Raw genomic sequence first — 6,445 nt, 5'->3', positions numbered from 1 at the left:
TGTTGCATTTTATTTCTGAAAGAAAGAGTGTAAACACTTTGTGTGTTCGACAAACGATTAAATTGTAGTGCTGCTTTTATTCGTTGATAAGATTATTTTATCCTGAGAGATAGACGTCCAAATTTTGAAAGCACCGTGGAGAGGACGAATCTGTTTTAAGGACACAGTGTTAAACGCTGGACTTGATCAGAAAAGTTATTCAAATAAATTAACCAAGTAAGTTGTTTAATTTTATTCTGTTTTTATTTGTTTATTTAATCAGATTTTATTTTTGTTTTTGTAACAAAATAAAATCTGTGGTTTTATTTATTTATTTATTATTTCGAGTTTGATTTTTGTAATCAAACAAATTCTCTCATTTTCTTTATTTCTTTATATTCTGGTTGTTGTTTAGTACACAACAGAATTTAACTTAATTAAATACAGTGAAGATTGTCCAACATAAACAATTTCTGTATTTGAGACTTGACAGGAGGGTCTCAATTTATACATGTATAGGGGAGAGAGGAAGAGCCTCCAGCCTTTATAGCTGGTCACTATTGCACCATTAACTTCTGCAATAAAGGCAGGAGTTACAAACCCCATTAATGCAGGAGTTACAAACCTCATTAATGCTCTATTAAACTCTGCAATAAAGGCAGAAGTTACAAACCTCATTAATACTCTATTAAACTCTGCAATAAAGACAGAAGTTACGAACCCCATTAACTCTTTCATAAAACCAACTTCATGGGGCAATTTCTCATTCAAATCTCAATGGTTTTGGCCATACTATTTGTAGTGTAAAGATCTCATTGCAAAGTATCTACACCCACTTGGACCCAACACAATAGATGATTAGGACCCACTTTAATATTTAATTAAAGTCACCAAAAAATCCTTTTGTCCAACAATAATTTCATTAAAAAAATCCTGAATTTTTCGGGTAATCTTATAATTTAACAGATTTGTAGAAAAATTATAATGTCCTTGCATCATCACAGGGCCTTCTCTTTCTCGATCCCTAGAGTTTATAATTTATTATAGGCGTCATGTTTGATCTGTATCTTCCTGCATCAACATCGTGTTATATAAATGCCTATACATCATTGAGTACATCATTGAGTGCGTCAACATTCTTGTCTTATATATCATTGAGTGCATCAATATTCTTGTCTTGATCTCCCACCACCAAAACAAAAGGCGTCACTAGAGAGACACAGATCATGGATTCAAAACAGAGCAAAATGAACATTCTAATGCTACCATTTTTGGCCCATGGTCACATCACTCCCTTCCTAGAACTTGCCAAGAAACTCTCACGCAAAAACTTTCACATATATTTCTGTTCTACACCAATCAATCTCAAATCCATCAAAAAGAGGATCACTGAGATGTACTCTCTCTCCATTGAACTTGTAGAAATCCACCTTCCATCCTTGCCTGAGCTTCCTCCTCACTACCACACCACCAATGGCCTCCCATTCCATCTCAATTCCACCCTCCAAAAAGCCTTTGAAATGGCCAGCCCAAACTTCTCCAACATCCTCAAAACACTAAGCCCAGACCTTGTTATTTATGACTTCCTCCCATCATGGGCACAACCCATTGCCTCGACCTATAATATTTCGGCAGTTCAGCTCATGACTTCCGGAGCTATGATTGTTTCTTTTTGCCATCATATGATTAAGCACCCTGGTGTTGAATTCCCATTTCCAGCAATTCAGCTTCAAGAATTCCATGATAAGCGGTTTCGCCGTACGATCGAGAAATTTTCAAAAGCATCCAAAGAAAAGCAAGTCACCGCTGTAAATAATGATCAACCACCACCTTGCAACTTTGAGTTGTTCAACACTTTTAGAGAGCTTGAAGGAAAATACATCGATTACCAGTCGGTTATAGGTGAAAAAAGGGTTGTCCCCGTTGGTCCACTTGTTCAAGGCGTTGTCGATGATGAAAATGAGCACTCTGAGATCATACAATGGCTTGACAACAAGGGTGAGTCCTCCACTGTTTTTGTTTCCTTTGGTAGCGAGTATTTCATGTCCAAGGAAGAGATTGAGGAGATAGCTCATGGTCTAGAGCTTAGCAACGTTAATTTCATATGGGTTGTCAGGTTTCCTATGGGAGAGAAAGTTGAGGTTGAAGAAACACTGCCAAAGGGGTTTATTGACAGAGTAGGAGAGAGAGGATTGGTTGTGGAGGGTTGGGCTCCACAGGCAAGAATTCTAGCCCATTCAAGCACTGGTGGCTTTGTGAGTCACTGTGGATGGAATTCAACATTGGAAAGCCTATTTTATGGGGTTCCAATTGTAGCCATACCCATGAATTTGGAGCAGCCATTGAATGCTAAACTGGTGGAAGAGTTTGGTGTGGCTGTTGAGGTCAACAGAGACATCAATGGAAGACTCAACAGAGAAGAGATAGCACAGGTAATAAGGAAGGTTGTGGTGGAGAAAAGCGGAGAGGACATAAGGATTAAAGCGAAAAATTTTGGGGAGAAGACAAGAATGAAAGGAGACGAAGAGATAGACAAAGCAGTAGAAGTGTTGCTGCAGCTTCGCAAGGAAAGCAAGTTGCTTCAAAATTAGTATAGCAACTTTATTGAAATATTTGGGTGATTAGAAGATATCCTTTTGTTGTGATTTGTTTCTTGCTGTATTAATTCTTATTTTCATATGTATTCAAACTCAGCCTTGATTCGGTTGTATACGACGAGGAGTTAAAAGATCAATACAATATTGTTTTTCTTCATGGGGCTTGTATTGGAATTTGTTGCTCTTTTTTGTCCTTTTCAATTGGCTGTTTTTGCCAAATACTACTAGACACAAGTACAGTTGTTCGAGAACAAAAAGTCTATCCACCTAGACAAATTGTCTCAAATTTCACATATAATGTGGACGTTTGCTCTCCTGGTGGGGCCAGGCCATGAATGATTCTTGGCCTTGGATTTCATATTCTGGGTATTTTAATTTTTGGTATTTTTTTTCTTGATAGATAGATGAGCTGGCTTGAGAAAGTCTGGTGATGACGAAAAGTTTTCACAACTTTTTTTTTTTTTGAGTACTAAATTTGTGCTATAGTGACAAATTTCTTTGTTAATACTTCGTCGTCTGTGGAAGAGTAGATGGTTGGTTTTTTAACAGGAGAATTATATCTATCTATCATGCTTTGGTTTGCCAAGGCTTGCTTTTTGTTCTTCTGTGCCCAAACTGTCCCCCATTTGTCTGAAGAAAACTGCTGTCAATTGTCTTCCATCTCTAGCTAATGTATTTAGAACAAATTATAAAATACCCTTACGATATGTTTAAAAGATGAATTATTTCTTGAATTGTTATAATTCTAGAAATTTTAAATAATTATTTTCTCAGAATTTTAAATTATTATCTTCTATGTAATAATAAAATTATTAAAATTGTTAATATAAATATATTTATGAGATTATTAAAAGTTTTAATTGACTTGACGATTTTAAATAAAATGAATTATTTATTATGCGATTAGAAATTGAAAGGGCATAATGTAATTTTTAAAACCACAATAAGCCATTGATTTTTTAAACAAATCTCAAAGAGTGTGATTGTAATTTATCCGTGTACTTATCTATTTAATATAAATAAGGGATATTTTATGATGAACGTGAGATGAAAGGAGTAATTTGCTGTTACTGATAAATATGAAATGATATCTTATAGGTCATTTGATACAAATTATGATATTTATGGTGTTAATTATCACAAATGTTGTAATTAAATATTTTTTAGTCATAATTAAAATAATAAAAAAAACATCATAACTAAGGGTCTATTTTGTAACCATTTTGAAGATTATCTAAAGATTTTTTTTTTATTATTACCAAAATTATAATCACAATAAGTTATAACTAACCTCACAACATAATCAAGTCATAATTAATAACATAATAGGTTATAACAAAAAATCACAAACAGTACAATTGGGGCATGGTACACATTCCCATTTGACCACAAATATCACACGTCCCAAAATGGGATGTGTATTATAGAATTTTTTGATATGTTATTACAGTATTAATTTGTAATATTATATATATATATATATATTATAAAAAAAAGATATATTTAAATGTTGAGGATTTCTCCAAGTAATCATTTCATTATATTTCACTACCATTAAATAAAAACCTTAAAATCAAAACACAAAATGAAAAATATATATATATATATATATATATCTAATTGCAAGTCGCCCGTGTCTTGCTCGGGCCTCATATATACTAATATATATATAGTATTTCTCCTGTCTCATTTTGTTGGTTTACTATTTCATTTTGGAATGTCTCAAAATGATAAATCCATTTGAAAAGTCAAAGTAAAAAATATTTTTTTTTTCAAAACTAACTTTGAGTAATTATAAATATATTAAAAAATTGAAAAGATAGGGATAATAATGAAAAAATATTTTAAAATTTAAATTCAAATTTAGAATCTCCAAAAGAGACCAACAAATTGAGACGGAGGGAGTTTATATCAAGGATTCAAGGCAATTAGAAGCAGCACAAAGACTTTGTTTACTTCTCTCAACCAGTGTCATTAAGGCCAAGTTAGGTTGATGGATTTGGAAAGCAAAAAAGAAAGGTGTATACAATTATATTTTATTTATATTTCATTTATATTTATTTTCTTTTTAAATTTCTATTCAAATTTATGAACCAAACAGTATAACAAGGTGCTGGAAATAGAAAGCCTCTTGCTAATTGTTTTATGGTCTATAAACAGAAAACGAATAAATTTATTTGCTTACTTTAGTCGACCGCATGAACATAACGCTCAAATTCAAAAAGTTAAGATTTGAATTAAAAAGAGAATGCCAACTTTTTATTTTTACTTTTTTTACTATTATTTTAAAGAGGCAACTCGGCGCTATTTGGACTCATGGGACTCATCACGGGTCTTATTTCGATGATCTAAACTGTTCATTTTGTTGAATGCTTCGTGTATTTCACTTGAAAAAAAATTAGGTCGATCCGAGTCTATTTTTTTAGTGACAAATACAATTGAATAAGTGAAGATTATTAAATAGACGTAATTTTTTGTGTATATAAAATATACAAAGTTAGTGACGTAATGAATAATTCAAATTATTGAAATAGGACCTGTGTTAGGTCCTACAGGCTCAAAGAATGCCCTCCGGTCCATATTTTGTGGTCTCATTTGAAGCGTTGATGTCCTCTAATAATAATAAAAGGGATGGGCTTCCTTCCAGTATGTGATTGGATTAGAGAGTACTGTTGCACCTATGGGGGGTCCACTACGGATTCCGTTTCGATAATTTGAATCGTTTAATGTGTAGAACTCGTCGAGTATTATATTCCTGCAAAAAAATCACGTTAATCAGATATCGATAGCTATCTCATCGCGTCGGACTTTTGTCAACTATTTATTTTTTCACTTCTATTTTTTTTATTCAAAACTGATTTAATCACGTAGCTATCAATATCCGATCAACGTGATTTTTTACAAACATATATTACACGATGACTTTTACACATTGACAATTCAGATTATCGAAATGGAACCCGTGATAGACCCCCACGGGTCCAACAGTATCTCGGACTGAAAGGAAGCCAGCCCCATAAGAGCATCTCTAACCCGCTAGGTATATAATGCTTGGTAGTCAAAATGCCTAATGTAACTCATTTTTTTTCAACTCCAATGTACTAGGCATATGATTAGGCATTTTAGCTCAACTCACATTCACTAGTTACATGTAGCTAGCCTTCAAGGCTAGGAAAAATTTATTTAATCATTAGAATCATTTCCCTCCATCTTTGTTTCTGATGTGACATTTTATAAAATTAATAGTATTTAGATGAATAGCTAAAATAAATAGTATAGTTGGCGTAGAAACACGAAATAGTTGATAGGCAAAATAAAATATATACATTATAGTAATATTTAGATAGGTAAAATGCCTATTACCGTTGGAGATGCTTTAATAAAATACATACTATGAAGCAACAAATTTGTGATGCACATAACTTCCAACACGTAATAGGCAAAATATCAATCAGGTGGAGCGCTGTCAAAGAATTAAGCAAACACAACAAGAAACTGTTAAAGAAGAGAAAAACTAGGGATCATGAAAAAACTTTCATGAAAATGATTATAAAAAATTTATGACCCTTAGATTACCTTGATTAGTGTGTGGTGCTTTATTTTAAGTGTAATCCAAAGGTCATGAATCTTTCATAATTATTTTCATGAAAGTTTTTTCATGATACCTAGCATTGCTCGTCAAAGAATTACGCAAATGCAGCCTACGAGCTGTAGCCCTTTTTTCTACAGCACATACGTTGTCAATAAACATTACATAAAATCAAAATACAGCATGTTATATAAATGCATATATACCATTGAGTGCATCAACTTCATTGTATTGATCAGCAATTCACAATAACAGAGGGAGAGAGAGAGAGAGAGAGAGA

General features: G+C 32.9%; 1 pseudogene across 1 annotated transcript; it reads left to right on the top strand.

The window, feature by feature from the left end:
• Positions 1-923: 923 nt before the first annotated feature.
• Positions 924-2,733, top strand: LOC114279138 (UDP-glucosyltransferase 29 pseudogene; annotated as a pseudogene). Its single transcript, XR_014331229.1, has one exon. The product of XR_014331229.1 is annotated as a UDP-glucosyltransferase 29 pseudogene (transcript).
• Positions 2,734-6,445: the final 3,712 nt, after the last annotated feature.

Source organism: Camellia sinensis, chromosome 1 (assembly GCF_055761805.1).
Source record: "Camellia sinensis isolate YWXY chromosome 1, ASM5576180v1, whole genome shotgun sequence".
Lineage (NCBI taxonomy): Eukaryota > Viridiplantae > Streptophyta > Magnoliopsida > Ericales > Theaceae > Camellia > Camellia sinensis.
Note: the sequence above shows the minus strand (reverse complement) of the source record. Positions and strands in the feature narration are given on the sequence as shown.